Source organism: Varroa jacobsoni, unplaced genomic scaffold, assembly GCF_002532875.2.
Source record: "Varroa jacobsoni isolate VJ856 unplaced genomic scaffold, vjacob_1.0 scaffold_1237, whole genome shotgun sequence".
NCBI lineage: Eukaryota > Metazoa > Arthropoda > Arachnida > Mesostigmata > Varroidae > Varroa > Varroa jacobsoni.
In genome coordinates, this window is record NW_019214139.1 from 140,773 (window position 1) to 155,400 (window position 14,628).

A 14,628-nucleotide genomic window follows, 5' to 3' on the forward strand; every position below is an offset into this window, starting at 1 on the left:
TAGTAAAGCTTGCGGCTTCCGGTTATTTCCAGTTGATTCCAGTACCTACAGTATACTCAGAAAAGCGTGTTTGCAAACATTTCGCTAGAAGGTTATTTCTGACGCGGCAACTTCCAGAGAAACAACTTTAAGCAGGTCAGCATAGAACGATTTCTAGGTGGTAACTTGACCAAGTTTCATAGATGACAGGCGAGAAAATCCCGCGTCCGGTACGTCTGTCTTCATCTAATATTAGATTACCCGGTGACGTTTTGCCGTGTTTCTCAAAAACGAGGTGCCTCTAACCGGGTTAAGACGTTTCTCATTGTGTTCGATTTGTGACTCTTGCTATAAAAAAGCCTGTTAGATACAACTGCCACATCAACTACCTGCGGTGTCTATATTTAGTTGAATATTGTTTTCTATATAGCTCAGCGAATAAGTAAAAGTCCAAGCAACCCACAGTGACAAGAGACCCCTGTTTACGTTTCGCTTAATTTTTTTTTAATTTTTGGAGTTTTTAAAAAATTCTTCCCAGCATTGTTGTACGCACGGGGGTCTAGTCTGCCGATCAATTGGGTAGATAGGTCTCTAATACATATAATAACATCCATATCGAAGTTTTGCTGTGGTGGTTACAAACAGTTAGTTTGTTTTCATAAAAGTAACTAGTTCATTGTTCATGAACGGCTTCGCTAACGAGTACCTCTCAGGTTGCTCATATTGCTCAACCTAATGTTGTCAGTTAATTTTCATATTGTGATTGAGAGCAACTAGGTCTGTACGATTTTTCTACGCCATTTAAAGGTAGTTCGTGTCTGATTCGTAGATACGGGCGGTGACTAACGTTTCGAACGAAATCAGTTCACGAATAGACAATGATTCCGACCTCCCAGGAGCTGAAAGTACAGTTTGCATATCGCAGACAAATACATCGATGTAATGCTTCTGAAGATATCGAAGTGCAGCATGTATAAACCGTCTAGCTTTATGACACTGGACATCGTAGATATGTCTCAGACTCCGCTGATGTATTTGGCTGACGAAATCCGTAAAGGCCACTGATTGGCTATAAGAGTGAGCAATCGAAAGTGGCGCGACCTCTTCGTCATAAAATAGAGGTTAAGAGGACTGTCCGATGAATATGACTTCCAGTAATCAATCAACCAGCATTAATAGAGGGTACAAACTTAAAGTTACCAACATATTAAGCGCTCAACAGTAAGTAGTCCGTCATTCAGTTGGTCCCTTTAAGCTACTACTCGTGCGCCAAGTAAGCACTCTAACATAGCTGAAGTCAAGATAAAAATAATGAAATGAGTAGAAAACATCCGCTGGACAAAAGCGTGCTGGCTAACCTATCTCTCGGCTACGTTCCGTAACGTAGAACCCGGCTAATGTTCTCGTAAGCATTCTAACTTATGATGTGATTCAGTTGTGCATCACTATTCACGGTTCGAGTTATTCCTTTTTCCCGCAAAGCTATTGCTTTAAAGACTGTTCTATCTTCCTCCTCTGTGCATGTATCTCTCGACACGTATAGTTGTATTTGGACGAAACTTCCATGCACAAGTCATTGTTCAAGCGATGCGTGTATGTGCCAGTCCACGCTTCCTCTGCCGCTGTTAGCGCCTAACGGGATAAAAGATGTTCATAGATGAAATAAGAAGCTTAGTGTCCTATTCAAATTGCGCCGCATGCATTTGCATATCAGCGGGTTCCTGCAAGAGAAAGGCCACTGAAAAAGTGCATCCATTCATTTCTTTGTACAACATGCATATTTTGCTGAAACGATGAAATGCTACAATGCTCCTTTTTGGAGCACTCTGGGACTCATTTCCCCTTTGAGCCTCTTAACGTGAGGCTCAATCTACAATAGCACCTACAACAACAGCAAATGGAAGGACTTTGCACTCTCTCTCAGTTGTTGCAAGTGCTGTCGCTTCAACCTTGTCCTTCAGGTAGAATTGTTTTATTTTTTGGAAATTCGAGGGATCTCAAAGTATTGCAGGAAGTGGCCTTGTTGTCCTGACTTTACACTATCGTTCCTGCTATTGTGTTGCTCATTTGAGGAAGGGTCACGCAGAAAACAAGTTCTGAATGGTTAGGGCGACATCGGGTCTCAATAAGTGGAAAGAAGGAGCTCTTGTTCTAGCAACGGCGGTCGGCGTTGTTCTAATATGTGCGCGAGTTGCAGAAACTATTGCAATCGCTCGACTAGATCAGCGAACAAACTTTTCGTATAATAGTGCAGTCTCAACATGGTCTTGAGTACTTGACTTCAGCATTTTATTGTCATCAAGGACTAACGTAACGAGGCAGAAAATGTATAGTTGAATTTCTTAAGACTATACAGCGGGGTGTACCCCGCTAAATACATACATTCTGTTGTTTTAATTCTAGCAGCTTGAACGGACAGTTGGCATGTAATGTAAAGATAACATCATCTAAAGCCTAATAGGCTTTTAAAGTCAAGTGTTGTATAATGTTGTCTAGAGTTAAAAAAAAACTTGTTATGTGTATGTACTATTGTAATATTAAATCAGGAGTTACAACGCTATTTAACAGCGCTAATAATCATATCCGGATATCAGGGGCCGCTACGAGTTGCCCTAACGAAGTATGGGAAGTTATAATTAATAAGTATCTACTGAATGCGCTATAAATAAGCCTATTTATAAAAGCGTTTTATTCCTAGTGGCCGAGTTTTGAGTTTACTTGAATTTCCTTGGTCTCATTGATTGCTTATTACTACAAATTTGATAACCTAAGCACTCCAAAATCTAGCCAGAAAATTCTATTAGCATGCAAAAAAATTTGCCTATAAGAAGTGTAAACATACATCTAATTGTATAAAAACTTATTTTGGAGGCCACGTTACTTAGTGAACTTGCAGAATACCTATGTTGTGAATTTTAGCGTATTGAAAAAAAAATATAAATATATATTATTTCATTTTTGAATAGCAGATTGTGAAAAACGGGAAGAGGACTAAAAAACGTTTCTTTTTGTTTATTCTAGTTTCAAAATTGTAGAAAAGCTTGTTTAGGTCTAGGCCGCACAGAAGGACTTTGCCTAAATATCAACTATGCGCGCAGACTTTTTCTGTTACGCTAGCCTGCTGCAAATATATTCGTCCCAAAAACATTCGTGTCGTTAAACTCTGTTCCGAGCAAGGCGCAAGTCAGACCATAAGATCCTTTATTTCAATGCATTCAATCGGTGCCATATGCGTCATGAGGAATTAACGCCACGTGGACCAAGACCCTGCGACCTATACCCAATATGTGTCATACGCAGTACGCTTCTCATACGCGTTTTAACGAGGTTTTTACATAGGGTGTCACCAACCGAGCGGCAGCGGCTGTTTCGTGAAGTTTAGATCCTCAACCAGCACTCTGCCCCGAATCTTTCGTTGTAACGCCGTTCATCCACGTGAAAACCCAGTGCTGGCGGATTAAATCGGAAGCCCAGTAGACGACTGAAGAGCATTTCAAGATTTTTAGAACAAATTAAGCTTCCAAAGGTTTCATAAACTAAAACAGTATCTAGCTTGCAGGCATGAGAAGGGGGAAATGGGGGCACCTATAGTGACGGGCACATGCTTTATGGTTACTCAAAACTCTTACGAATAAGTCTGTGACAAGGTCTAGCTTTCCGTTTATAGGGTAAACTTTTAGAGAGCGGTCTGACATGATCGCTAAGGTTTCTTTCTTTGCAAGCGCGACTTCCACATTTTTATGCTGTGCATACGCGATCTCCAGGATTTTAAACCATTCAAACTACAGAAACGTCTAATTGTAATGTTTTATTTAGAAAGAAATACACATCATTCTTCTTAAAAGCCATTACGATTTAATAGAGTAAGCGTATGTTTTTTCACGTTGTAGAAAATGGTTCTTGCTGTCAAGATATTTACTGATTTTTTATTACCAACGGGTATTGTATATAGTAATATCTAACTAGAACCTTTAGTATATAGCAACGTCTTCGGATATCGTAATTATCACCACGTATTTATTTCTTTTAATTAACACACTTCTATGTGTATGACTTTCTCTTTGATCCAAGTAGCTTGACCGACAGCTCAGTAGCGATCTGCCGAAAGCTTCAGTCTAGTCTTGATCTTACTCAATCACTTATGTCAAGTCAGCACTAAGAACAGTCCCTCCGAGATCTTACCACCCACCCCACACGCCGTTGCGCGAGGGTCAATCAAATACTCGACTTTCGATCCTGGTTTATGTATGACCTCGTGTATCACACGTGTAACATTTAACACCGTACGCATGATGCATTTTTTATCGATAGTCGCAGCCTGAAAGGTTGAAAACGTCGAATCTATCTGGTAAACTTTGGCCATGTTGTTCTCATTTGGCCTTATCTCATCTTTTTCAACGCTCTCAGACTTAGCATTAAGAGAGAGGCAGAAGGTTCTCTAAAGGAAAGAGAGGCAACACGTTAATTGACTCGAGCGTAATTTATCCATCCGGGTATACGTAAATCGCAAAAATTCGTAAACGCTAGCAGATGAACTAATATACATTATTCAATCTTCATGGCTCTGAATTTACTGCCATCATTTTTTGGGCCTTGAGTGACATGAACCGGAAATAATTTGTCACGTCTTATCGTCGCTATTCGCTGGCCTATTTTTCTCTCTGCATTATCACCCGATCCAATCCGTTAGTTCATGGCCCTCGCAAAACCGGAAATCAAACCCATAAACCAGTATCACTGTTGTTTCAACTATCAGCCACGTCAGATGAGGGACGCTCCTTTGCCCCGATGAATGAATACAGGGAGAGAGAATAAAGGAAGTGCAATGCACTTGTTACCTAGCTGGTCGGCCGGTAAAAGCGTCTTTGTTCCGCGAAGACTTTGCATGTGTCTAGAACAAGCGATTATATAGGCTACGCATTTATTTCATGAAATAACGTGTTTCAAACGAGCTCCGTACGCACATGGTTTGCTATTATAGTCGCGAAGTTCGGACTGGAATATTAAAATAAAGAGGCATCTTATAGAATGAAGTCGCCCTTCTGGGAAAATGCTAGTGCAGTGACCGGGGATGACAACACAGATACGAATCAATCTAAATACAGTTGCGTGTTCATATTTTGTTAACGTGCAATAGGTGGGAGAGTAGGCCATTTCCCTGATTCAGGTTTAGCTGATTTATATATATATAGCTACACTTACAAACTGAATCAAGTTACCTCTTAAGTGTACACTTTGTTTAAGTTCTTGACAAGGCGTTCAGTCTTTTGTACGGCGGGCCATGATAACGTTTCTTCAACCAAGGACTGAAGTATACCCACATTTTACAGCTCTGATGCAAAGAGTGATTCTCTGTATGTGAAGCTATAATATATTCAAACAAATTAGACTTCACTTTGCCAAGGTAAGAACTCGTCTCTGAACCGGCTATTTATCACACACACTGCACGTGTGCAATGCTGCAATTTGAACACAGTACATAATAGCACACCGTGTTTTATTAAACGGAGTGATTTGGTACATCTACAGTAATCCGGCCAATCAAACTGCGGCATGAATCACAAACGATCTTATCCATTTGCGCGAATAGTTCTTTAGGTACCAGTCGAGGTTACATAAACATTAGCTATCGCGTTCCTACGTCCTGAGGGTTTTCGCTTGTGGCCAATGCCTCGCTGCGGGCGTTTACAAGTCCTTGGTCCTCAAATGTTCAAGGTGTCCAGTTTATTAGACGCTGATACGGAACCCACGAGGTGTGCACAATCGACCTTGTGGCACGGCAGCCTCTATAAGGTCTATAAGGTGATGTGATATTTGACAAAAACAACTCCACAATAAATTACCCCGATACCCTGGGTGCCATCGATGCACCGTTTTTCCTTTACAAATTTAATAGTGTCAGTTCAAAGGAGATCCTTTACCTTCACTTGGTAATTGAATAGCTTCAACCGCGCATAATAATATCCCCCACTGAATCTGCCCCTCACTCGTTTCAGAGAGCGGTCATTTTGAAATCTGTCTTTACCTGTTTTTACCTGATTCTCTGTTCAAGTTGATCTAGGGGTCTGTTAATATGAATCTATTGATATGGTGCTTTCTCTATAAGGTAGTTTATAGAATTAGAGTATTGATTGATAAAAATTTTTTCCCGGGTTTTTATCATATACAGATGTTATGTAACTGTGGCTTTTCCAGCACTAATTACCTTTAGTAGTAGCCACCTCCATGAAGTTAGCCCACTACGAAGATCAGGTTTATCGCGACTGAACGTAGTGCACATGTTCAAAAGAAAAGTATAGGTATAAAACGAAGCTAACATTTATACTCTGCTCGCATGTTTGCTAATGCCTATGAACACTTATGATCACAAGCACATATCTAGTAGGAACTTTCTATTTTACATTTTAACATTTCTATTTTACAGAATACTTTAGATCAGATTAACGTTCTACTCGAGGCTAATTGCGTCTTGCATTAGCTCAACATTTGATGTAAACGGCCTCTAAAGGCGATCGGATTTTCGAACTGGCAGTATTTAAAAGCGACAGATTTTAAAGCGCGATGTATCAGTATCGTGCTATTTCTCTGAATTATCCAGTGGAAAAGTGGTCAACTCATTACGGGTACGCCGCATGTACCCCAGCAATAGACACTCTGCCTTTGTCATAAAACTCGATGAAAATAAAATCATTATTATCGTTAAAGAAAAAAACAAAAATACTTTGCGGTACGGTTGGTGGTTACATTCGCTCAGACGGCTAATTATTGGATCAGTTTAATGTTGTTTCCCATATAGCCACTGTTTATTGGCTAATTAGAATCGAACTTGTTGTCCATCATCAAAGCCATCGAACCTGCAAACACTCGTTAGCGTAAATTTAGCAACATCCAAGAGCAAACCAAAGTTTACCCCGACCCACCTTAGAAGCTCAAAACGTTCGCTTCCTCGAAATCTGTTTTTAAGCACAAATATACGATAGGTAAAAATATAAGCAAATAAAGCCAATATGTGCTTGACGCGGTACAAAAAACAACTGGCTAGAAGTAAAACTATAAAAAATCGTTAAAAGTTGGCTTCGTATGGCACCGGTGTATGAAAACGATGTCAACTGAATGTGTCTCTACGATAATAATACCCGTCCCAGCCAAAAGGTAACGCAATAAAGACGAAAAACAACGATGCTCAATATTGGATATTTTTCCGCGGTAGACTGTTGTTCTAAACAAAAAACTATCTTAGAATCTTCGTTCTACACGCTTCCCTAGGGCATAGACCCGACAACTAAGCTATATGTATATATATATTTTTTTTTTATGTATATATAATCTTTTTTCTTCGAATCCACCTTTTCTAGATACGCTGTACGCAATACTTGCTTCTTCAGACGTTTTTTCGAGATTGTAAAGTTGCTCACCATACCATAACTATCGTTACGGATCAATCGTCGGATTAACGTCATAATCATGCTGTAACCTTAGATATATTCGACGGCGCGTATATGTGGCCCGCCACTGGTATCATATGTGGTCATAAGGTATTTTTAAATAAAGCTGAATTTGATGTCGGCTGTGCGACCTGGACAACAATACGGCGAGATGGAAATCGATCTATGCTAATTTTAACATGAGGACAATAAGTATATGAGAAAGCAAGCATTTGTATTTTCATAAATGGCCATCGGACCGGATCTGTTCAGTCGATATACCGTGTAGGCTAGGTTCGATAATCTATGAAATGAAACAAGTGAGCAGCTCGGATCCACGTTACTTCTGCGCCCGGTTGCACGGCAGCGAATCAGACGATGAATACAGTATTGGGGTAAGAGCAAATTTTTCTTGGTCAGACAGGCGAAAATAATGTACCTTTTAACAATAGCACTCGAAGAACACACGAGAATAAGCAGGCGATATTGTTTTCTCCTAAAAAATATCGTTCTTCTTTTCGCCATAGAATGCAATTAATTCGAGGTTGGATAGTCTTGTTCAATTGATGTAACTCAAACGACTACAAAGTTTGTTCGTCTCAAGCATTTTGCACCATATAAGACTTACTAGACGCAATCGTGGTTCTTTTCGAATAAAGCTTCGGCCTATATCTGGGCTTAGGCGTACGTCCCGGAGCTCTTCTTTTTTCGTCTCGATGAAAGACCCTACTTCTAAGACCCTAAGAAGAAACATACTATTGTGACTGCTTCAGACGATCCTCATCGGGTTCGAATGGTTAATCGGGGGAATGCGTCAGCCAACTCCAAGACGCCACGACCGAACTTTGCAAACTGCCTTTGAGCCGTTAAAAGGCAACGTGGTTGTCAAAGAGACACCTTTTTTTACACACGGAATATTTCCTTTGAAGCGTGAACTTACCTTTAGAGTCCGTTTACTAAGCGAGAGGAGTCCTATATATACATGTATATGTATATGTATATAAAGTACGACCGCATTTGAATGGCGTAGAACTAAATAGACAGTGGATAAAAATAAGTAAATAAATAAAAGGAAAACGGAACGTTTGAGGAGATAATGATATTACTTATGTTATGACCTAACACATTAGCCTAACTGGAAATTGTTAAGCTTGAATAAGTATGGGGTGTACGATAAGCACCTTGGATTCGTACTTGTCTTTAGTAATGTAAGCTAAATGCTGTAGAACGCGATGTTCATAAGATGGCGTAGGCGACCGTAATAGAGCGTAATAGACCGTAATGGTTTCTGTGCTGCTTTGAGAAAATAAAAAAACACTAAATACGCGAAAAAGTATAGATAGATGAGAAGGAATAGGTTCTACTGATTATAGAGCACCAATGTTAGTAGCATACCTAGCTACGTAACAATCATCCATGTGGGCAACAGAAACAAACGTGTCAAAGAAGATATCTTCCCGTCGTTGCTTGTTACAGCCGCAGTTTGAGATGAAACAACGTGTGAGGATCTCGCCTACGCATGTAATGAGCAATGAAGTTACGCCTATAAAATTTTACGTCGATTACTAGTTGACACTATGATCGATCAATGTAACAGTGGACTTCCAGCGCCCGCGTTTTTTATCCTGGTTAAAATGTCAGGTTTCAGCTTATGGAGTCTGTCTTTATCGAAGTGCTTTTTGCCTATAGGAAGTCGTTCTCGTCATGTCCCATATTTTTAACTATAGCGTGTGAACTTCAACAAAAAGAACGGCCTAAAACTTGTGTGGTTTCTTGCAGCTGTACATCTCCATAGCCTAGCAAATGCTAATATAAATTAGATAGAATTTAATCTCGTTCTAATCAATCGCACATTTGATTTTCCTTATTGGAATTTAATCAAAGACGGACGTTATCTAATCAGATCTACAGCAAGTCCTTAACAACTCGTTCTTCTCCACCGTATCGTACAGATATGGGATAGTTATCGGGATTAGGGGAACAGATATCCCTCTATTACTATCTGTATCTATGTTTGATTTTAGATGCAACCCACGAGTCCTCGTGAAAGCATAGTTGATAACTTATTCAACTGTTTTGGTAGGGGACACGTTTTGGCCTGGGTTCGAATCCGGGCATCGACACACGGTTCATTTCATGGAAGCCAGCAATCTGATGCGATGCCTAAGGGCGATATCTCGCGTAACGCTCGAAACATAGAGGTTGAAAATACTACTGAGTTCTATGTAATTTGTTGCGCTTCCTACCCAATGAACTCAGCATTAAAAAAACAGCTAAGCGTGACTAATGCTGTGTTCTGGAAAAACCGTTCATACAGCCCAGCTGGTCGATCTGCTTGACTGCCTATTATGCATGCCGAGTTTTGCCAAACAAAAAGATTCTTCAGTGAATATTATATAGAGTCGCCAAATACGTACGCCCTATAAGCGATCGCAAGTATAGCTGAGCTCTTCATGTATATACAACAGAAAGCTGGTCGGGCATAGGGAATGGTTAAACAATTAAGTAGTGAAGTCGACATCATTTCAGTAGCTCACGATGACGGTTCTGTTGTTTCCCTAATGCCCACCACCAGTTGTGTACCAGTTCTATATAACGATTGGCCTCGCTAGCTGAGACTAAAATGGCTCGTCTTTCCATTAATGACTTCTTGGAACAAGGTGGAATACGATATAACTTGGCCTATCGTTTAGTCTCATGGATTATGTACGGAGCGGCATCAAGCTCACATTTCGACATTGTATTTGAGGTTCGGTGTGCTATTAGCACGTGGATTGTATCGATCTACCGCCACCGGGTCGTTAGGTAATCAGTGGCTATGACATGTCCACGAAAGTTAGCAATATGGACCGGCCATCCTTTATTTTTTATTAATTAAAGGTTACGGACGACGCCTTGTGTTTTGTCGGATGCTGGAAATATCTGATACTTAGATTTCTGCTGTCACTATGGCATATGCTATTCGCCCGCTTTGTGTCTGAAATCCATGCAACCAACAGTAATTCCACCTTAACTACACGTAGACGCTGGACTGCAATTAAGATGTATCTATTCAAGTGTAGCAATGACATTGGTCATAGCACGAGTACACAAAGTACCAGCAGCTCTGCGCAAGCCAAAGCAGATTTCCTGTCTGACTGCCCGTGTGGATTACAAATATAAAGGCGTAAGTTTTTAAAAGTAGTAAATACGGTTTCATCAAATATACCCGATACTCTATTGATATGTATAGGTTGCCTTCCGTTGGACGAGAACTCCTCGACTTGATCGGGGAGAGAACTTTGGCAAAAAAAATTTGATAATTTAAACAAACGTTCAATCACGCAATCACTTCGTTAAGAATTGCTCCCTAGAAAGAAGTTAGAAGGCAACGTCGAATCATCATCATCATAATCCGTAATTAATGAAACAATACTTGGCATTGCATATCCTTCAATCATTTGTTAGAACAGGGGGTTTGCTCTTCGACACCAAGCAACGCGGTCCGAGCGATGAAAATCTGCTCGTCTACATATATATACTTTGAAACTGTCAAGCGGCTTTTACCCCACATTGTACATGTACATATGCTCAGCGTTGTGTTTAGATTGTGACAGACGTATTCTCAGAATGCAGAGTCTGCAAAAATAACTAGTTTCTCGTGCCGTTGGTACATCGGTTCAGCCTTCAGGTCGGTTGAATACAGTTTGCTCTAAGCCGTTCCGATCTAAGATCTTGTGTCGTCTGGTCGCGTGAACTGTTAAACATAACGAACCCGACAACCTTCACAGGATCATCTCAGGAGAAAAAAAATGCACATGTTACGAAAAGGGGCACGGAATAGGACGGACGCCCAAGTTTTGCGAGTAAGTAAGATGGAAATTCGACGAGACATAAAATCCGAGTTTAAAGAGGTACAACGACACTTGATCTAGTTGAAATTTATGACCTAGTAGAAATATGTAATCCTATGAGCTGATTTGAACGAAAATTTTGGCGGGGAAATTTGATCAAGATAAGCAAACATTTGTAAACATCTACGGGCATACGTCAGTTTTATAGACTAGCATACACAATGAAAGCATTTATCTTATTAGATCTCAAGGCTGCGTTCTCATTATATAAACGTTGAGCATGGCAACATTATTGGCGTCACTGTTATTGTTTAGACCTCGGACCTTGAACGGTTTTGTAATAAGTTGGCTAATTTTCATTTGGCTTGCATAAGATATAGCACCCGTAACATGACAGTGTTCACATTTACGTAAACGTATAAAATATTACATTAAATGTTAATCGGAACTATGATTCGCGCACACTAGGATCTAGTTCGTGAATTTCAATGCTCTCGAAATATTTTATATGTTTTGCTTTCCGGCTGTATTGACAGGCACGCTTGCTAGTTGTTTGTCATGCTGGCTCAACTGCAGTTCACTGATCAGAAGAAAGAGTTTAGAGTGCCAGCGTTCCTCTGCTACTGCCGGATACGCAGTGCCCCCAAGAACAATGCGTAAAAAACTGCTGCTAGCGCTGCTGACTGGATTTTTCGGGCTTCTTAATTCGATTTGAGCGACACATCGGACTGTTCTAAACACGAGCTTCCTGCTAGGACAGCTTTCACCTTATAGTAGTACGAATGGCGTTTTAACTTACGCTTATGGCACACAATGGTCAGAACTTTTCTTTTCACGAAAGGATATTCGTAAACCAAACGCGCTGACCGAAATTTACATTCTGTTTCGCTTTCTAATTGCATTAAATGTAAAGGTATCGTTAGAATAAGCATTTACAGATATGCGATGCGTCAAGCACACTGCAATAACGCGCCGTCTACCCTTACGTGCGCGGTAGCTTAGATTCAACTTATTACGCTTCATCAACACTGCTCCAGTAACGTTATGTTTGGTGATGTGTACCCATGACATTCCTATAAACTCGCTCAATGTCTATGAATATGAAACGTTTTAGTCTCGTAGTCAGCTTGACGTAAACGGTGAATGTCAGCGATGGGCTAAGATTTGAATAAAGACTTTACAGATACCTTCTAGCACCTAGCAATAGATGTTCAGCAAGTCGGTCCGGTGAGTCATTGACTTCTGCCAGCGGTCCAAGGATATCCAAGCTCACAGAGTATTTACGACGATTGCTTGGCGTAATAACCGTCTTTTTTCGCTGTAACGCTTGCCTTTTCTAAGTAAGCTATAAAAAGGCATTTCTTCGTAACAGAGTGCTTCCTCTGAATGCTTCTGCGTGCAGGCGGATCCGCCGCCGCCGCCATAAAAGAAAATCTCCTAACTTGAGAAATGCCGAAAAAATAACTAGCAGTTCTTAGTGACTAACTAAGTTGATTTCTTAATTCAGTCTCATTTTGTCTGCATTTGGTTGCAGCGTATACATTTGACACTCACAGACCGAATAGTCGACCCTGTGACTTAATTCAAATTGCTCATATTAATAAGAAGGCTAAGCCAAGCTGAGTTTGCTTCTATTAGTTTCTTTCTGCTCTATCTGTTCGTGTCGTCTTTGGCTGCAGGGCAAAATGAGACTGAATGAAAAATAGTAGACGCGTATTTAACAAACAGGAATAGAAATACACCGGTGACGCGGTGCCTTGAAAGCTCACTGGTCGCTCCGAAAAATGCGCAATTCGAAATAAAGATTAGCACTGGACAAAAACTATTGCAAATTTTTAGTACTCTATTTTAATATATTGTTTCGTTGCTTAATGGGCGAGATAAAAATCATATTTGTGTTGCATTGGGCAATTGATAGCTACATAAACCGTATGAAACCCACGAGGAAAACTTTTTTGCGCGTTATACAAGCATGAACTGTAAATGACAATGAAGCTTTGCCAGTACCTAGGTTTCTGCTGATTGGGGTAGCAAGTTTCAATCAGTTTGCCGCTCGTCCGGATCTGTTGTGCCTGATGCTACTGTTTTATGCGCTCAGACGGGAGAGAAGGAAACTAACTAAAAACCTGAAGCAATTTAGGCTGGGCTAAAAGAATACGATCGAAAATAGCAAGCGCTAATTCGTAATAAATATCACGTAAAGTCAAAGAGCTATAAACGCACTACAAACCGAACAAGTTTGTTTAATCTATATGCCATTCCTACAAATACACGGATACATGTTAGGTATTAGTGCTTGACTGTTTAACTTAGCAACACGTTAGAGGGGTTAGGTTAGACACTGGGCAATTTCGGTACGCTAAATGAAGCAACAGCTAACAGGGCTATTAAGAGTAAAACTCAAAGCATTTGAATACATGTGGGGTAACGTATGCACCTCCTACAATTGAATGGATGCTAAGTTGCAAAGGGACGAAAGCGTTCGGCTAACATAGCGTTATCATTCGAATCATTTTGCCATGTTTAAAGCTAAATGCTTTGAACAGATGTGCGCAAGCCGGCGACTAGTGACTTTTTCTTCTTTTTTTCTGACTCTTTGAAAGAGTGCTGAACGATCAGCTAGGACACTAGTTTTCGGTTCTATTTCCGGGTGCGCATACAAGACGCAGCAAAAACTGCCAGCTATTGTTCGACACACCCTTTTTCCTATGCTTCTGCCTAAATATTCTAGAGAAGTGGACTAAATACATGGAGTAAGTCATTTTACTTTCGTCCATCCTGCACATTACGTCACGCTTCAGTCTATTCAGGTCTATAGCTCACAGCTGAGCATAGTTAGGCTTCGACGAAACTATCCCATGAAAAGTTTCACATATTCGAATGGTGCAGTATCTGATAAATTAATTTAGCTAGGAATATTACACGGGCATACTCTATTGTGGTTCTTACTGTTTGCTACAGTACTTTTAGACGACTTCTAGGACAGAGGTGAATCGAGGCCCTAACCAATACCGCAACATAAGCATGTCTGCAGAATGAATATCAGCTTTGGCCATACCATACGTAGGACAAGATCAAATGCTAAATTAAGCTTCCGTCATCCTTTTTTCTATTATTATCCGTTCAACAAATCCTTGTGTGCTTGATACCCGTGCGGCTCATGGCTATTTCTTATGAATGGATTCCGTGTTTCCAGCGGCTTTTGATGAAGATCCATTTCTACTATTACCCCCTAAAGGCTTGGTTCTATTCTAACTATGATAAATATAACATACTTGCACTAATAACGTTTTTTTACTTTTTTTTTTTATTTTTAATATTCTAAAGTGAACTGTTAGCTAACTGAACCTATATTTTGTTGTGCCGTCTAGGTGTTCTTGTATTTTCGCTCT

General features: G+C 40.2%; 1 protein-coding gene across 2 annotated transcripts in view; it reads left to right on the top strand.

Moving 5' to 3' along the window:
- Window positions 1-14,628, top strand: part of LOC111267900 (uncharacterized) — a 61,291-nt gene that overhangs the window by 5,302 nt on the left and 41,361 nt on the right. The window lies entirely within an intron of this gene.